We start from the raw sequence: 17,183 nt of genomic DNA, 5'->3' as shown, positions 1-17,183 counted from the left end.
ATTCACGTTGTGAAAGAAGTAAAATGAGCCCATTGAGTGTGGCGCCTTAGACCGCTCGGCCATCCTGACATGGATTCTTTCAATTGGGACGTTTTATAAATTACATCTATTCTATTTAATTTCATAAAACATATCGTGTCAGAAGTGGGATTCGAACCCACGCCCTCATACGAGGACCAGAATACACAGATTCACGTTGTGAACGAAGGAAACTGAGCCCCTTGAGTCTGGCGCCTTAGACCGCTCGGCCACCCTGACTTGGATTCATTCAATTGGGACGTTTTATAAATTACATCTCTTCCAGTTAATTTCATAAAACATATCGTGTCAGAAGTGGGATTTGAACCCACGCCCTAATACGAGGACCAGAATACACAGATTCACGTTGTGAACGAAGGAAACTTAGCCCCTTGAGTCTGGCGCCTTAGACCGCTCGGCCACCCTGACTTGGATTCATTCAATTGGGACGTTTTATAAATTACATCTCTTCCAGTTCATTTCATAAAACATATCGTGTCAGAGTGGGATTCGAACCCACGCCCTCATACGAGGGCCAGAATACACAGATTCACGTTGTGAACGAAAGAAACTGAGCCCCTTGAGTCTGGCGCCTTAGACCGCTTGGCCACCCTGACTTGGATTCATTCAATTAGGACGTTTTAAAAATTACATCTCTTCCAGTTTATTTCATAAAACATATCGTGTCAGAAGTGGGATTTGAACCCACGCCCTCATACGAGGACCAGAATACACAGATTCACGTTGTGAACGAAGGAAACTGAGCCTCTTGAGTCTGGCGCCTTAGACCGCTCGGCCACCCTGACTTGGATTCATTCAATTGGGACGTTTTATAAATTACATCTATTCTATTTAATTTCATAAAACATATCATGTCAGAAGTGGGATTCGAACCCACGCCCTCATACGAGGACCAGAATACACAGATTCACGTTGTGAACGAAAGAAACTACGCCCCTTGAGTCTTGCGCCTTAGACCGCTCCGCCATCCTGACGTGGTCACTTCTAATTTGGACGTTTTATAAATTACATCTCTTCCAGTTAATTTCATCAACCACTTCGTGTCAGAAGTGGGATTCGAACCCACGCCCTCATAAGAGGCCCAGCATACACAGATTCACGTTGTGAACGAAGGAAAATGAGCCTCTTGAGTGTGGCGCCTTAGACCGCTCGGCCATCCTGACACGGATTCTTTCAATTGGGACGTTTTATAAATTACATCTATTCTAGTTAATTTCATAAAACATATCGTGTCAGAAGTGGGATTCGAACCCACGCCCTCATACGAGGAACAGAATACATAGATTCACGTTGTGAACGAATGAAACTGAGCCCCTTGAGTCTGGCGCCTTAGACCGCTCGGCCATCCTGACTTGGATTCATTCAATTGGGACGTTTTATAAATTACATCTCTTCCAGTTAATTTCATAAAACATATCGTGTCAGAAGTGGGATTTGAACCCACGCCCTCATAAGAGGACCAGAATACACAGATTCACGTTGTGAACGAAAGAAACTACGCCCCTTGAGTCTGGCGCCTTAGACCGCTCGCCCACCCTGACTTGGATTCATTCAATTGGGACGTTTTATAAATACATCTCTTCCAGTTTATTTCATAAAACATATCGTGTCAGAAGTGGGATTTGAACCCACGCCCTCATACGAGGACCAGAATACACAAAGTCACGTTGTGAACGAAGGAAACTGAGCCCCTTGAGTCTGGCGCCTTAGACCGCTCGGCCACCCTGACTTGGATTCATTCAATTGGGACGTTTTATAAATTACATCTCTTCCAGTTAATTTCATAAAACATATCGTGTCAGAAGTGGGATTTGAACCCACGCCCTCATACGAGGACCAGAATACACAGATTCACGTTGTGAACGAAAGAAACTACGCCCCTTGAGTCTTGCGCCATAGACCGCTCCGCCATCCTGACGTGGTCACATCTAATTTGGACGTTTTATAAATTACATCTCTTCCAGTTAATTTCATAAAACATATCGTGTCAGAAGTGGGATTCGAACCCACTCCCTCATACGAGGACCAGAATACACAGATTCACGTTGTGAACGAAGGAAACTTAGCCCCTTGAGTCTGGCGCGTTAGACCGCTCGGCCACCCTGAATTGGATTCATTCAATTGGGATGTTTTATAAATTACATCTCTTCCAGTTCATTTCATAAAACATATCGTGTCAGAAGTGGGATTCGAACCCACGCCCTCATACGAGGATCAGAATACACAGATTCACGTTGTGAACGAAAGAAACTTAGCCCCTTGAGTCTGGCGCTTTAGACCGCTCGGCCATCCTGACTTGGATTCATTCAATTGGGACGTTTTATAAATTAAATCTCTTCCAGTTAATTTCATAAAACATATCGTGTCAGAAGTGGGATTCGAACCCACGCCCTCATACGAGGACCAGAATACACAGATTCACGTTTTGAACGAAAGAAACTACGCCCCTTGAGTCTTGCGCCTTAGACCGCTCCGCCATCCTGACGTGGTCACTTCTAATTTGGACGTTTTATAAATTACATCTCTTCCAGTTAATTTCATCAACCACTTCGTGTCAGAAGTGGGATTCGAACCCACGCCCTCATAAGAGGACCAGAATACACAGATTCACGTTGTTAACGAAGGAAACTGAGCCCCTTGAGTCTGGCGCCTTAGACCGCTCGGCCATCCTGACAAGGATTCTTTCAATTGGGACGTTTTATAAATTACATCTATTCTAGTTAATTTCATAAAACATCCTGTCAGAAGTGGGATTCGAACCCACGCCCTCATACGAGGACCAGAATACACAGATTCACGTTGTGTACGAAGGAAACTGAGCCCCTTGAGTCTGGCGCCTTAGACCGCTCGGCCACCCTGACTTGGATTCATTCAATTGGGACGTTTTATAAATTACATCTCTTCCAGTTAATTTCATAAAACATATCGTGTCAGAAGTGGGATTCGAACCCACGCCCTCATACGAGGACCAGAATACACAGATTCACGTTTTGAACGAAAGAAACTACGCCCCTTGAGTCTTGCGCCTTAGACCGCTCCGCCATCCTGACGTGGTCACTTCTAATTTGGACGTTTTATAAATTACATCTCTTCCAGTTAATTTCATCAACCACTTCGTGTCAGAAGTGGGATTCGAACCCACGCCCTCATAAGAGGACCAGAATACACAGATTCACGTTGTGAACGAAGGAAAATGAGCCCCTTGAGTGTGGCGCCTTAGACCGCTCGGCCACCCTGACTTGGATTCATTCAATTGGGACGTTTTATAAATTACATCTCTTCCAGTTAATTTCATAAAACATATCGTGTCAGAAGTGGGATTTGAACGCACGCCCACATACGAGGACCAGAATACACAGATTCACGTTGTGAACGAAAGAAACTACGCCCCTTGAGTCTAGCGCCTTAGACCGCTCCGTCATCCTGACGTGGTCACCTCTAATCTCACCAAAAGCATCTCTGTAAAAATATGCCAAGTTGTTTGGCCGTAAAAAGAAGTGAGATCTAAAATACGGCCAAGTTATTATCTCCAGGTGAACCAACATTTTATTCGACTTAAAACTTCTCAAGAATGTTTTTTCTGACTTGGCCATTTGCATATCAAGGATTCGTTTAATTCCAGATATGGATCGAAATTAAAATATTAACTCAAATTTGTTAAATATTCTTGATAAGCCTTTGTGGTTAAACTTGTAATTTCCGTTATTAACCTTCACGGGTGCAAAGAAGAAGGATGCAAGTTTGGAATGCTAATGGCCAAGTCAGAAAAACATTCTTGAGAAGTTTTAAGTCGAATAAAATGTTGGTTCACCTGGAGATAATAACTTGGCCGTATTTTAGATCTCACTTCTTTTTACGGCCAAACAACTTGGCATATTTTTACAGAGATGCTTTTGGTGAGATTTCACTCCTTTTTGTACGTGCATGTTCTTGTAGATTTATAGAAGTAGGATTATGAAGTGAAATAAACATTTGTACTTTTAGATTTTTATCTGTTCTTTCCAAGAGTTTTACTTGGCTTTGCCTTTTTCAACTTTTTTGCATTCAACTTTCTTTTTTTTCTCAGGCTGTGATAATTGTTAACCGTATTTCTATTCGAAGAACACAATATTGTGGCAAGTAACACTTTTAATCAACAGAATATATTTAAGACAAGATGGCCCCGGCCAGATTACGCTTTTCGCGCCCTCTAGTGACTAGAATTAGTATTACTATATTCATTGACCCCGACAAATTTAAAATTTTCAGGTTTTTTTCCATTGTTTATAAAATAGCATTCCGATTATGAATAAAACCAATCTAGTAAGAATTTGGTTTACAGTTTAATTAAATAAGTAATTAACTGTAGTGTTCAAGTCTTGGTGGATTAATTAGGGAAGATCATTGGCAACTTGTAATATTGCGCTATGCATTTGTAACAGTTTGGTTGAGCTTAATGAGGTAGATTGTAATTCAGATTTAACTTCGTTTAAGTCACTATTTTATACTGTCCTTTATGAGGTTATTGTTATTGTGGTGAAAAGTTTTTTTAAAGTCATTATTTATACTGTCCTTTATGAGGTTATTGTTATTATGGTGAAAAGTTTGTTTAAACTCATTATTTATACTGTCCTTCATGAGGTTATTGTTATTATGGTGAAAACTTTGTTTAGCTGCTGTCTCATAGGTTGAGCCTTTCAGGCGCTCGTCTGTTTCGGAGTGGGCGGCGGCGAATTGGTGTCGCGGATGTGGTGGTGGTCCTTGGGACCAGTGACCCTCGCATTAATTATTATTTTACCGGTCCCACTATAAATTAAATTTCTAAAATGGTGAGAATAAAAAGCACGTAAAGACACAAAAGTAAAGAAGCTGAAAATTCTATTTGAATTTGAATTTTTTACTGAAGGAAAAAGTAGCATATAACCATGGACTAAGCAATTAGTATTGCTTTGTCCATGATATAACCATCCATAACTGTTAACTTTTATTTCTTATCACAATTTTTCAACTAGTTGCCACTAAATATCAATCAACATGTCTAATGATATTTGAAGTTCTTAATCCTTTTGTTAATTGTTAATTGTCGTTGATTCAGGCGTGTAATTAATGATTATTATTAAGACTTGCGGTTATAGAAAAAGATAAAAAGAGTTACGTTTATTAATCGTTCTTTACATGTTCACGCGAAAAACCCGAATGCCTCTCTCTCGCCGTTTACTGGCTAACCTCGTGTTTCGTTATTGATCGGCGATAGCATAGCTATCGCCATCTATGTTTCGAATGTTTTGGCGCCTCATTCAAATATGCGTTTAGATAGATAGATAGAGCTAACACTTTTCTGAACTATCCTTATTCCTTATTGCATTTTACATAAATTCGGTGGCAATATCTTCTCTCGCCATCAGTAAGCCAGATCAAAATCTTGTAATGTGACCATACACTACTGAGAAATACGACTACTGACAACTAGTACTGGCTATGGTCTAGACTGTCGACTACAAGAGACTCATTCTAGAGTATAGACGCTAGACAAGATCAATAGTCAATGGACTACAAAACTTTTGTAGGGAAGTTGTAGCCAAGGAGTACTAACTACCTAGGAGTAGAATTGGTAGAAAGTGTGTTGAGCTAGAAAAATTCTAATAAGGAACCCCGAATTTATAAACTGGTCCCACCGTCTATTTTTTCCAAAAACCATAATTAATAAAGTGCTCCCTGATACCACTGACCCCAACTTTGGAATAAATAAACTGGTCCGAGCAATTAATAAACTGGTTTGGGACTTGTAAACAAATCCTTTCCTAACCTTAGAATTAAACCTTCAATACCTTGATTTAACTTTTCATTTATAATCCTTATTTAATTTAAGGATGATGTCAGTTTGTAAGTCTCGTTAATTTAATTCCCCCTTTCCCACAGAGAGGGTCTGAAAGTTTAAATCACTTGGCAGAGACTGGAGATCTTCAACATTCAGTGACAGACTCTGAATCTCAATGGTCATTTAAAAAACTGTATAAATTTAAATTGAAATTCCAAATTGTAATTAAATACTTTTTGTTTGATACGATGATATTAACGTAATCAATCCTTGAATACTCTATTGGTACTATCAACACCATCGTTAAATTTATTACTTAAATAATATAGTTTTTTTAAATATAATAATCAAATTAGCGACTTATAATTAGTTAACTTTAAATGAGTATGTTTCATTGATTAAAATTACATTTCTAAAAATTGTTAGGTTGATAGCACTTTCATGTTTCATGTAGAAATTTCATATTTCCGTGGATGGAGAGATGAACACGTTGATTCCGTTTGTCGTTGATTGAAATTAGATTCATTTTGATCATAAATTTCATTTTATATTTTGAGTTGTTGATTTTATGAGATTGTTGATTTTATTTTTATAATTATCACTTACGTAACTGTTATTAGGAGATGAACCCAGCGAGAGCGGAAACTGCCAAAATGATTAGTTGATTCCGTTTGTCGTTGATTGAAATTAGTTTCAATTTGATCATAAATTTCATTTTATATCTTTGAGTTGTTGATTTTATTTTTATAATTATCACTTACGTAACTGTTATTAGTAGATGAACCCAGCGAGAGCGGAAACTGCCAAAATGATTAGTTAATTTTGCAAAGAATCTGCAATTTAATTCTGCAAACTCTACCTATTATTTTATGTCAGTTTCGTTAAGTGATCATTTAATTTTAAACTTGCCATACAAATAGTGAGCAATGGTACCTCCGTCCCAAACTAGTTATAGTTTTAAAACGCTGACTCGAGTTTCATTTTGTTAATACATTTAATTTTAATACTAAATCAACCTCCCTAACTTTTAAGCAGACGAGTCTTCAAAAACGATATCATTGGCAAAATTAGAAAACTCTCTCTGCTTAGCGCGCCTTCTGTCGGGGAGAACTTTAATTTCTTTTTTGATTAATATGATAATATTAATTGTAATGTTTAAGTTCCCAAGTAGAAATCTAATCTTGCCTAGGATTAAAAAGATATATAATAATTATAAATTGCAAAAAAAATTGCAAGCAACTGTCTCTCTTCCTCTAGCGCGATACAATATATATTCGACAGCATCCAGTGGCGGGCGTCGGGGAGGTGGGGGGTCCATATCTATAGCCAGACAGCTCTCTGTCTCTCTCGTCTCGTGGCGGGCGTCGGGGAGGTGGGGGTGGGGGGTCCATATCGTTCTACCTTCCTCTTCTCTTGACTAGAATTTATCTCGCTTTATATTACAAGCAAGCGTGGCTTCGTGGTAGAGCGCGCGGCCGGGCGTCTTCACTGACGTCTCGTATGGATTGGGATATCGCAGGTTCGAAGCCCGGCGCCGACGGGAAAATAATTTCAATTGAAATTAAATACGTTACGCCACCTATGAGGTGTAACGTGAACTACGGGTGAATTTCGAGTTGAAAATTCGCGGGAAATTTAAAATTCGAAATATTCATTTATGTCAAAATTCATCAGGTCACAACATTTCCAGTCACAACATATCCAGCCAGCCGTCCAGCCAACAGAGGTCGGAACAATACTTTTCAGCTCTAAAGAGCGCGAAAAGTAAAAAACTAAATGAATCAAAACACGCTTAGAATCATTTCAGACGAAATGAAAAGGAAATGAGTAAAACATTTAATTACTAAAACATAAATTTTGCAATAATACGAAAGAATCATATTAGTAAAAAATATTAATATTAAAAGACGAAAAAATTAAATTATAATTTCATATTACGAGGGGATATAAATTATAAAACCCCCATTTCAGGGGCTAACCGGGGAAAATTCCCGCTTTTGGGACTTTTCCCTTTCTTTGTATGCTAAGTCCTACTTGTATGCCAAATTTTATCATTCCCGCAACACCGGAAGTGCCCTAGAGGTTTAGATGATGACTCTAATTTTAAACCCCCATTTCAGGGGCTAAAAAGGAAAGACTCCCGCTTTTGGGACTTTTCCCTTTGCTTGTATGCTTAGTGGTACAAGTATGCCAAATTTTATCATTCTAGCACCACCGGAAATGCCCTAGAGGTTTTGATGATGTGTCAGTCAGTCAGTCAGTCAGTCAGTCTCATAATGTGTCATTTTCACATAGGATTATCACAGAAACCAAATGAGTTAGAAAGCTGGAAGTTGGAGGACTTCCTAGGATTAACACTGTGACCTTGCGGTGCAAATATGAGTGGTGTACTATTCCCCAGTACCGAGTTAAGAGGGGGTCAAAATGAGGCTGAAATGTTTCGGGTAAAGGATTGCTGGTAGTGCACGACAACTTGGCGGGTGCACTGCCGTGCACCCACATTTGGACGTTTTATAAATTACATCTCTTCCAGTTAATTTCATAAAACATATCGTGTCAGAAGTGGGATTCGAACCCACGCCCTCATACGAGGACCAGAATACACAGATTCACGTTGTTAACGAAGGAAACTGAGCCCCTTGAGTCTGGCGCCTTAGACCGCTCGGCCATCCTGACAAGGATTCTTTCAATTGGAACGTTTTATAAATTACATCTATTCTAGTTAATTTCATAAAACATCCTGTCAGAAGTGGGATTCGAACCCACGCTCTCATAAGATGACCAGAATACACAGATTCACGTTGTGAACGAAAGAAACTGAGCCCATTGAGTCTGGCGCCTTAGACCGCTCGGCCACCCTGACTTGGATTCATTAAATTAGGACGTTTTATAAATTACATCTCTTCCAGTTTAGTTCCTAAAACATATCGTGTCAGAAGTGGGATTTGAACCCACGCCCTCATACGAGGACCAGAATACACAGATTCACGTTGTGAACGAAGGAAACTGAGCCCCTTGAGTCTGGCGCCTTAGACCGCTCGGCCACCCTGACTTGGATTCATTCAATTGGGACGTTTTATAAATTACATCTCTTCCAGTTAATTTCATAAAACATATCGTGTCAGAAGTGGGATTTGAACCCACGCCCTCATACGAGGACCAGAATACACAGATTCACGTTGTGAACGAAAGAAACTACGCCCCTTGAGTCTTGCGCCTTAGACCGCTCCGCCATCCTGACGTGGTCACATCTAATTTGGACGTTTTATAAATTACATCTCTTCCAGTTAATTTCATAAAACATATCGTGTCAGAAGTGGGATTCGAACCCACGCCCTCATACGAGGACCAGAATACACAGATTCACGTTTTGAACGAAAGAAACTACGCCCCTTGAGTCTTGCGCCTTAGACCGCTCCGCCATCCTGACGTGGTCACTTCTAATTTGGACGTTTTATAAATTACATCTCTTCCAGTTAATTTCATCAACCACTTCGTGTCAGAAGTGGGATTCGAACCCACGCCCTCATAAGAGGACCAGAATACACAGATTCACGTTGTTAACGAAGGAAAATGAGCCCCTTGAGTGTGGCGCCTTAGACCGCTCGGCCACCCTGACTTGGATTCATTCAATTGGGACGTTTTATAAATTACATCTCTTCCAGTTAATTTCATAAAACATATCGTGTCAGAAGTGGGATTTGAACGCACGCCCACATACGAGGACCAGAATACACAGATTCACGTTGTGAACGAAAGAAACTACGCCCCTTGAGTCTAGCGCCTTAGACCGCTCCGTCATCCTGACGTGGTCACCTCTAATTTGGACGTTTTATAAATTACATCTCTTCCAGTTAATTTCATAAAACATATCGTGTCAGAAGTGGGATTCGAACCCACGCCCTCATACGAGGACCAGAATACACAGATTGACGTTGTTAACGAAGGAAACTGAGCCCCTTGAGTCTGGCGCCTTAGACCGCTCGGCCATCCTGACAAGGATTCTTTCAATTGGGACGTTTTATAAATTACATCTATTCTAGTTAATTTCATAAAACATCCTGTCAGAAGAGGGATTCGAACCCACGCTCTCATAAGATGACCAGAATACACAGATTCACGTTGTGAACGAAAGAAACTGAGCCCCTTGAGTCTGGCGCCTTAGACCGCTCGGCCACCCTGACTTGGATTCATTAAATTAGGACGTTTTATAAATTACATCTCTTCCAGTTTAGTTCATAAAACATATCGTGTCAGAAGTGGGATTTGAACCCACGCCCTCATACGAGGACCAGAATACACAGATTCACGTTGTGAACGAAGGAAACTGAGCCCCTTGAGTCTGGCGCCTTAGACCGCTCGGCCACCCTGACTTGGATTCATTCAATTGGGACGTTTTATAAATTACATCTCTTCCAGTTAATTTCATAAAACATATCGTGTCAGAAGTGGGATTTGAACCCACGCCCTCATACGAGGACCAGAATACACAGATTCACGTTGTGAACGAAAGAAACTACGCCCCTTGAGTCTTGCGCCTTAGACCGCTCCGCCATCCTGACGTGGTCACATCTAATTTGGACGTTTTATAAATTACATCTCTTCCAGTTAATTTCATAAAACATATCGTGTCAGAAGTGGGATTCGAACCCACGCCCTCATACGAGGACCAGAATACACAGATTCACGTTTTGAACGAAAGAAACTACGCCCCTTGAGTCTTGCGCCTTAGACCGCTCCGCCATCCTGACGTGGTCACTTCTAATTTGGACGTTTTATAAATTACATCTCTTCCAGTTAATTTCATCAACCACTTCGTGTCAGAAGTGGGATTCGAACCCACGCCCTCATAAGAGGACCAGAATACACAGATTCACGTTGTTAACGAAGGAAAATGAGCCCCTTGAGTGTGGCGCCTTAGACCGCTCGGCCACCCTGACTTGGATTCATTCAATTAGGACGTTTTATAAATTACATCTCTTCCAGTTTATTTCATAAAACATATCGTGTCAGAAGTGGGATTCGAACCCACGCCCTCATAAGAGGACCAGAATACACAGATTCACGTTGTTAACGAAGGAAAATGAGCCCCTTGAGTGTGGCGCCTTAGACCGCTCGGCCACCCTGACTTGGATTCATTCAATTAGGACGTTTTATAAATTACATCTCTTCCAGTTAATTTCATAAAACATATCGTGTCAGAAGTGGGATTTGAACGCACGCCCACATACGAGGACCAGAATACACAGATTCACGTTGTGAACGAAAGAAACTACGCCCCTTGAGTCTAGCGCCTTAGACCGCTCCGTCATCCTGACGTGGTCACCTCTAATTTGGACGTTTTATAAATTACATCTCTTCCAGTTAATTTCATAAAACATATCGTGTCAGAAGTGGGATTCGAACCCACGCCCTCATACGAGGACCAGAATACACAGATTCACGTTGTGAACGAAAGAAACTGAGCCCCTTGAGTCTGGCGCCTTAGACCGCTCGGCCACCCTGACTTGGATTCATTCAATTAGGACGTTTTATAAATTACATCTCTTCCAGTTTATTTCATAAAACATATCGTGTCAGAAGTGGGATTTGAACCCACGCCCTCATACGAGGATCAGAATACACAGATTCACGTTGTGAACGAAGGAAACTTAGCCCCTTGAGTCTGGCGCTTTAGACCGCTCGGCCATCCTGACTTGGATTCATTCAATTGGGACGTTTTATAAATTAAATCTCTTCCAGTTAATTTCATAAAACATATCGTGTCAGAAGTGGGATTCGAACCCACGCCCTCATACGAGGACCAGAATACACAGATTCACGTTGTTAACGAAGGACACTGAGCCCCTTGAGTCTGGCGCCTTAGACCGCTCGGCCATCCTGACAACGATTCTTTCAATTGGGACGTTTTATAAATTACATCTATTCTAGTTAATTTCATAAAACATCCTGTCAGAAGTGGGATTCGAACCCACGCCCTCATAAGATGACCAGAATACACAGATTCACGTTGTGAACGAAAGAAACTTAGCCCCTTGAGTCTGGCGCGTTAGACCGCTCGGCCACCCTGACTTGGATTCATTCAATTGGGACGTTTTATAAATTAAATCTCTTCCAGTTAATTTCATAAAACATATCGTGTCAGAAGTGGGATTCGAACCCACGCCCTCATACGAGGACCAGAATACACAGATTCACGTTTTGAACGAAAGAAACTACGCCCCTTGAGTCTTGCGCCTTAGACCGCTCCGCCATCCTGACGTGGTCACTTCTAATTTGGACGTTTTATAAATTACATCTCTTCCAGTTAATTTCATCAACCACTTCGTGTCAGAAGTGGGATTCGAACCCACGCCCTCATAAGAGGACCAGAATACACAGATTCACGTTGTGAACGAAGGAAAATGAGCCCCTTGAGTGTGGCGCCTTAGACCGCTCGGCCACCCTGACTTGGATTCATTCAATTAGGACGTTTTATAAATTACATCTCTTCCAGTTTATTTCATAAAACATATCGTGTCAGAAGTGGGATTTGAACCCACGCCCTCATACGAGGATCAGAATACACAGATTCACGTTGTGAACGAAGGAAACTTAGCCCCTTGAGTCTGGCGCTTTAGACCGCTCGGCCATCCTGACTTGGATTCATTCAATTGGGACGTTTTATAAATTACATCTCTTCCAGTTAATTTCATAAAACATATCGTGTCAGAAGTGGGATTCGAACCCACGCCCTCATACGAGGACCAGAATACACAGATTCACGTTGTTAACGAAGGAAACTGAGCCCCTTGAGTCTGGCGCCTTAGACCGCTCGGCCATCCTGACAAGGATTCTTTCAATTGGGACGTTTTATAAATTACATCTATTCTAGTTAATTTCATAAAACATCCTGTCAGAAGTGGGATTCGAACCCACGCCCTCATAAGATGACCAGAATACACAAATTCACGTTGTGAACGAAAGAAACTGAGCCCCTTGAGTCTGGCGCCTTAGACCGCTCGGCCACCCTGACTTGGATTCATTCAATTAGGACGTTTTATAAATTACATCTCTTCCAGTTAATTTCATAAAACATATCGTGTCAGAAGTGGGATTTGAACGCACGCCCACATACGAGGACCAGAATACACAGATTCACGTTGTGAACGAAAGAAACTACGCCCCTTGAGTCTAGCGCCTTAGACCGCTCCGTCATCCTGACGTGGTCACCTCTAATTTGGACGTTTTATAAATTACATCTCTTCCAGTTAATTTCATAAAACATATCGTGTCAGAAGTGGGATTCGAACCCACGCCCTCATACGAGGACCAGAATACACAGATTCACGTTGTTAACGAAGGAAACTGAGCCCCTTGAGTCTGGCGCCTTAGACCGCTCGGCCATCCTGACAAGGATTCTTTCAATTGGGACGTTTTATAAATTACATCTATTCTAGTTAATTTCATAAAACATCCTGTCAGAAGTGGGATTCGAACCCACGCCCTCATAAGATGACCAGAATACACAAATTCACGTTGTGAACGAAAGAAACTTAGCCCCTTGAGTCTGGCGCGTTAGACCGCTCGGCCACCCTGACTTGGATTCATTCAATTGGGACGTTTTATAAATTAAATCTCTTCCAGTTAATTTCATAAAACATATCGTGTCAGAAGTGGGATTCGAACCCACGCCCTCATACGAGGACCAGAATACACAGATTCACGTTTTGAACGAAAGAAACTACGCCCCTTGAGTCTTGCGCCTTAGACCGCTCCGCCATCCTGACGTGGTCACTTCTAATTTGGACGTTTTATAAATTACATCTCTTCCAGTTAATTTCATCAACCACTTCGTGTCAGAAGTGGGATTCGAACCCACGCCCTCATAAGAGGACCAGAATACACAGATTCACGTTTTGAACGAAAGAAACTACGCCCCTTGAGTCTTGCGCCTTAGACCGCTCCGCCATCCTGACGTGGTCACTTCTAATTTGGACGTTTTATAAATTACATCTCTTCCAGTTAATTTCATCAACCACTTCGTGTCAGAAGTGGGATTCGAACCCACGCCCTCATAAGAGGACCAGAATACACAGATTCACGTTGTGAACGAAGGAAAATGAGCCCCTTGAGTGTGGCGCCTTAGACCGCTCGGCCACCCTGACTTGGATTCATTCAATTGGGACGTTTTATAAATTACATCTCTTCCAGTTAATTTCATAAAACATATCGTGTCAGAAGTGGGATTTGAACGCACGCCCACATACGAGGACCAGAATACACAGATTCACGTTGTGAACGAAAGAAACTACGCCCCTTGAGTCTAGCGCCTTAGACCGCTCCGTCATCCTGACGTGGTCACCTCTAATTTGGACGTTTTATAAATTACATCTCTTCCAGTTAATTTCATAAAACATATCGTGTCAGAAGTGGGATTCGAACCCACGCCCTCATACGAGGACCAGAATACACAGATTCACGTTGTTAACGAAGGAAACTGAGCCCCTTGAGTCTGGCGCCTTAGACCGCTCGGCCATCCTGACAAGGATTCTTTCAATTGGGACGTTTTATAAATTACATCTATTCTAGTTAATTTCATAAAACATCCTGTCAGAAGTGGGATTCGAACCCACGCCCTCATAAGATGACCAGAATACACAAATTCACGTTGTGAACGAAAGAAACTGAGCCCCTTGAGTCTGGCGCCTTAGACCGCTCGGCCACCCTGACTTGGATTCATTCAATTAGGACGTTTTATAAATTACATCTCTTCCAGTTTATTTCATAAAACATATCGTGTCAGAAGTGGGATTTGAACCCACGCCCTCATACGAGGACCAGAATACACAGATTCACGTTGTGAACGAAGGAAACTGAGCCCTTTGAGTCTGGCGCCTTAGACCGCTCGGCCACCCTGACTTGGATTCATTCAATTGGGACGTTTTATAAATTACATCTCTTCCAGTCAATTTCATAAAACATATCGTGTCAGAAGTGGGATTCGAACCCACGCCCTCATACGAGGACCAGAATACACAGATTCACGTTTTGAACGAAAGAAACTACGCCCCTTGAGTCTTGCGCCTTAGACCGCTCCGCCATCCTGACGTGGTCACTTCTAATTTGGACGTTTTATAAATTACATCTCTTCCAGTTAATTTCATCAACCACTTCGTGTCAGAAGTGGGATTCGAACCCACGCCCTCATAAGAGGACCAGAATACACAGATTCACGTTGTGAACGAAGGAAAATGAGCCCCTTGAGTGTGGCGCCTTAGACCGCTCGGCCACCCTGACTTGGATTCATTCAATTGGGACGTTTTATAAATTACATCTCTTCCAGTTAATTTCATAAAACATATCGTGTCAGAAGTGGGATTTGAACGCACGCCCACATACGAGGACCAGAATACACAGATTCACGTTGTGAACGAAAGAAACTACGCCCCTTGAGTCTAGCGCCTTAGACCGCTCCGTCATCCTGACGTGGTCACCTCTAATTTGGACGTTTTATAAATTACATCTCTTCCAGTTAATTTCATAAAACATATCGTGTCAGAAGTGGGATTCGAACCCACGCCCTCATACGAGGACCAGAATACACAGATTCACGTTGTTAACGAAGGAAACTGAGCCCCTTGAGTCTGGCGCCTTAGACCGCTCGGCCATCCTGACAAGGATTCTTTCAATTGGGACGTTTTATAAATTACATCTATTCTAGTTAATTTCATAAAACATCCTGTCAGAAGTGGGATTCGAACCCACGCCCTCATAAGATGACCACAATACACAGATTCACGTTGTGAACGAAAGAAACTGAGCCCCTTGAGTCTGGCGCCTTAGACCGCTCGGCCACCCTGACTTGGATTCATTCAATTAGGACGTTTTATAAATTACATCTCTTCCAGTTTATTTCATAAAACATATCGTGTCAGAAGTGGGATTTGAACTCACGCCCTCATACGAGGACCAGAATACACAGATTCACGTTGTGAACGAAGGAAACTGAGCCCCTTGAGTCTGGCGCCTTAGACCGCTCGGCCACCCTGACTTGGATTCATTCAATTGGGACGTTTTATAAATTACATCTCTTCCAGTCAATTTCATAAAACATATCGTGTCAGAAGTGGGATTCGAACCCACGCCCTCATACGAGGACCAGAATACACAGATTCACGTTTTGAACGAAAGAAACTACGCCCCTTGAGTCTTGCGCCTTAGACTGCTCCGCCATCCTGACGTGGTCACTTCTAATTTGGACGTTTTATAAATTACATCTCTTCCAGTTAATTTCATCAACCACTTCGTGTCAGAAGTGGGATTCGAACCCACGCCCTCATAAGAGGACCAGAATACACAGATTCACGTTGTGAACGAAGGAAAATGAGCACCTTGAGTGTGGCGCCTTAGACCGCTCGGCCACCCTGACTTGGATTCATTCAATTGGGACGTTTTATAAATTACATCTCTTCCAGTTAATTTCATAAAACATATCGTGTCAGAAGTGGGATTTGAACGCACGCCCACATACGAGGACCAGAATACACAGATTCACGTTGTGAACGAAAGAAACTACGCCCCTTGAGTCTAGCGCCTTAGACCGCTCCGTCATCCTGACGTGGTCACCTCTAATTTGGACGTTTTATAAATTACATCTCTTCCAGTTAATTTCATAAAACATATCGTGTCAGAAGTGGGATTCGAACCCACGCCCTCATACGAGGACCAGAATACACAGATTCACGTTGTTAACGAAGGAAACTGAGCCCCTTGAGTCTGGCGCCTTAGACCGCTCGGCCATCCTGACAAGGATTCTTTCAATTGGGACGTTTTATAAATTACATCTATTCTAGTTAATTTCATAAAACATCCTGTCAGAAGTGGGATTCGAACCCACGCCCTCATAAGATGACCACAATACACAGATTCACGTTGTGAACGAAAGAAACTGAGCCCCTTGAGTCTGGCGCCTTAGACCGCTCGGCCACCCTGACTTGGATTCATTCAATTAGGACGTTTTATAAATTACATCTCTTCCAGTTTATTTCATAAAACATATCGTGTCAGAAGTGGGATTTGAACCCACGCCCTCATACGAGGACCAGAATACACAGATTCACGTTGTGAACGAAGGAAACTGAGCCCCTTGAGTCTGGCGCCTTAGACCGCTCGGCCACCCTGACTTGGATTCATTCAATTGGGACGTTTTATAAATTACATCTCTTCCAGTCAATTTCATAAAACATATCGTGTCAGAAGTGGGATTCGAACCCACGCCCTCATACGAGGACCAGAATACACAGATTCACGTTTTGAACGAAAGAAACTACGCCCCTTGAGTCTTGCGCCTTAGACTGCTCCGCCA

At 41.9% G+C, this 17,183-nt stretch overlaps 1 long non-coding RNA gene and 18 other non-coding genes across 20 annotated transcripts; all 19 read right to left on the bottom strand.

Moving 5' to 3' along the window:
• Window positions 1-136: 136 nt before the first annotated feature.
• TRNAL-CAA (transfer RNA leucine (anticodon CAA)) lies at window positions 137-258 on the bottom strand. Its single transcript has 2 exons — window positions 221-258; window positions 137-182 (listed from the first exon to the last, which is right to left on the bottom strand). It is a non-coding gene; the product is annotated as a tRNA-Leu (tRNA).
• Window positions 259-702: 444 nt separating this feature from the next.
• Window positions 703-824, bottom strand: TRNAL-CAA (transfer RNA leucine (anticodon CAA)). Its single transcript has 2 exons — window positions 787-824; window positions 703-748 (listed from the first exon to the last, which is right to left on the bottom strand). It is a non-coding gene; the product is annotated as a tRNA-Leu (tRNA).
• An 822-nt stretch (window positions 825-1,646) lies between these two features.
• On the bottom strand, window positions 1,647-1,768 carry TRNAL-CAA (transfer RNA leucine (anticodon CAA)). Its single transcript has 2 exons — window positions 1,731-1,768; window positions 1,647-1,692 (listed from the first exon to the last, which is right to left on the bottom strand). It is a non-coding gene; the product is annotated as a tRNA-Leu (tRNA).
• Window positions 1,769-2,591: 823 nt separating this feature from the next.
• On the bottom strand, window positions 2,592-2,713 carry TRNAL-CAA (transfer RNA leucine (anticodon CAA)). The gene is made up of 2 exons: window positions 2,676-2,713; window positions 2,592-2,637 (listed from the first exon to the last, which is right to left on the bottom strand). It is a non-coding gene; the product is annotated as a tRNA-Leu (tRNA).
• Window positions 2,714-2,778: 65 nt separating this feature from the next.
• TRNAL-CAA (transfer RNA leucine (anticodon CAA)) lies at window positions 2,779-2,900 on the bottom strand. Its single transcript has 2 exons — window positions 2,863-2,900; window positions 2,779-2,824 (listed from the first exon to the last, which is right to left on the bottom strand). It is a non-coding gene; the product is annotated as a tRNA-Leu (tRNA).
• A 1,307-nt stretch (window positions 2,901-4,207) lies between these two features.
• On the bottom strand, window positions 4,208-7,290 carry LOC149644801 (uncharacterized). 2 transcript variants are annotated; one of them, XR_016372013.1, is made up of 3 exons: window positions 6,770-7,219; window positions 5,174-6,695; window positions 4,208-4,839 (listed from the first exon to the last, which is right to left on the bottom strand). It is a non-coding gene; the product is annotated as an uncharacterized LOC149644801 (long non-coding RNA). The 2 variants fall into 2 exon arrangements; XR_016372012.1 differs by lacking the exon at window positions 4,208-4,839 and having other exon boundaries at window positions 5,154-6,695; window positions 6,770-7,290.
• A 1,100-nt stretch (window positions 7,291-8,390) lies between these two features.
• TRNAL-CAA (transfer RNA leucine (anticodon CAA)) lies at window positions 8,391-8,512 on the bottom strand. The gene is made up of 2 exons: window positions 8,475-8,512; window positions 8,391-8,436 (listed from the first exon to the last, which is right to left on the bottom strand). It is a non-coding gene; the product is annotated as a tRNA-Leu (tRNA).
• A 254-nt stretch (window positions 8,513-8,766) lies between these two features.
• On the bottom strand, window positions 8,767-8,888 carry TRNAL-CAA (transfer RNA leucine (anticodon CAA)). Its single transcript has 2 exons — window positions 8,851-8,888; window positions 8,767-8,812 (listed from the first exon to the last, which is right to left on the bottom strand). It is a non-coding gene; the product is annotated as a tRNA-Leu (tRNA).
• Window positions 8,889-9,711: 823 nt separating this feature from the next.
• On the bottom strand, window positions 9,712-9,833 carry TRNAL-CAA (transfer RNA leucine (anticodon CAA)). Its single transcript has 2 exons — window positions 9,796-9,833; window positions 9,712-9,757 (listed from the first exon to the last, which is right to left on the bottom strand). It is a non-coding gene; the product is annotated as a tRNA-Leu (tRNA).
• Window positions 9,834-10,087: 254 nt separating this feature from the next.
• Window positions 10,088-10,209, bottom strand: TRNAL-CAA (transfer RNA leucine (anticodon CAA)). The gene is made up of 2 exons: window positions 10,172-10,209; window positions 10,088-10,133 (listed from the first exon to the last, which is right to left on the bottom strand). It is a non-coding gene; the product is annotated as a tRNA-Leu (tRNA).
• A 1,012-nt stretch (window positions 10,210-11,221) lies between these two features.
• On the bottom strand, window positions 11,222-11,343 carry TRNAL-CAA (transfer RNA leucine (anticodon CAA)). The gene is made up of 2 exons: window positions 11,306-11,343; window positions 11,222-11,267 (listed from the first exon to the last, which is right to left on the bottom strand). It is a non-coding gene; the product is annotated as a tRNA-Leu (tRNA).
• Window positions 11,344-11,599: 256 nt separating this feature from the next.
• On the bottom strand, window positions 11,600-11,721 carry TRNAL-CAA (transfer RNA leucine (anticodon CAA)). The gene is made up of 2 exons: window positions 11,684-11,721; window positions 11,600-11,645 (listed from the first exon to the last, which is right to left on the bottom strand). It is a non-coding gene; the product is annotated as a tRNA-Leu (tRNA).
• Window positions 11,722-12,542: 821 nt separating this feature from the next.
• TRNAL-CAA (transfer RNA leucine (anticodon CAA)) lies at window positions 12,543-12,664 on the bottom strand. The gene is made up of 2 exons: window positions 12,627-12,664; window positions 12,543-12,588 (listed from the first exon to the last, which is right to left on the bottom strand). It is a non-coding gene; the product is annotated as a tRNA-Leu (tRNA).
• Window positions 12,665-13,107: 443 nt separating this feature from the next.
• On the bottom strand, window positions 13,108-13,229 carry TRNAL-CAA (transfer RNA leucine (anticodon CAA)). The gene is made up of 2 exons: window positions 13,192-13,229; window positions 13,108-13,153 (listed from the first exon to the last, which is right to left on the bottom strand). It is a non-coding gene; the product is annotated as a tRNA-Leu (tRNA).
• Window positions 13,230-14,239: 1,010 nt separating this feature from the next.
• TRNAL-CAA (transfer RNA leucine (anticodon CAA)) lies at window positions 14,240-14,361 on the bottom strand. The gene is made up of 2 exons: window positions 14,324-14,361; window positions 14,240-14,285 (listed from the first exon to the last, which is right to left on the bottom strand). It is a non-coding gene; the product is annotated as a tRNA-Leu (tRNA).
• Window positions 14,362-14,615: 254 nt separating this feature from the next.
• On the bottom strand, window positions 14,616-14,737 carry TRNAL-CAA (transfer RNA leucine (anticodon CAA)). Its single transcript has 2 exons — window positions 14,700-14,737; window positions 14,616-14,661 (listed from the first exon to the last, which is right to left on the bottom strand). It is a non-coding gene; the product is annotated as a tRNA-Leu (tRNA).
• Window positions 14,738-15,371: 634 nt separating this feature from the next.
• On the bottom strand, window positions 15,372-15,493 carry TRNAL-CAA (transfer RNA leucine (anticodon CAA)). Its single transcript has 2 exons — window positions 15,456-15,493; window positions 15,372-15,417 (listed from the first exon to the last, which is right to left on the bottom strand). It is a non-coding gene; the product is annotated as a tRNA-Leu (tRNA).
• Window positions 15,494-16,503: 1,010 nt separating this feature from the next.
• Window positions 16,504-16,625, bottom strand: TRNAL-CAA (transfer RNA leucine (anticodon CAA)). The gene is made up of 2 exons: window positions 16,588-16,625; window positions 16,504-16,549 (listed from the first exon to the last, which is right to left on the bottom strand). It is a non-coding gene; the product is annotated as a tRNA-Leu (tRNA).
• Window positions 16,626-16,879: 254 nt separating this feature from the next.
• TRNAL-CAA (transfer RNA leucine (anticodon CAA)) lies at window positions 16,880-17,001 on the bottom strand. Its single transcript has 2 exons — window positions 16,964-17,001; window positions 16,880-16,925 (listed from the first exon to the last, which is right to left on the bottom strand). It is a non-coding gene; the product is annotated as a tRNA-Leu (tRNA).
• Between the last annotated feature and the right edge of the window lie 182 nt (window positions 17,002-17,183).

This window comes from Phalangium opilio, unplaced genomic scaffold (assembly GCF_054372755.1).
Source record: "Phalangium opilio isolate 3A_F unplaced genomic scaffold, DU_Popi_V2 ptg000090l_1, whole genome shotgun sequence".
In the NCBI taxonomy this organism is placed as follows: domain Eukaryota; kingdom Metazoa; phylum Arthropoda; class Arachnida; order Opiliones; family Phalangiidae; genus Phalangium; species Phalangium opilio.
This window is presented reverse-complemented; position numbering and strand designations above follow the sequence as displayed.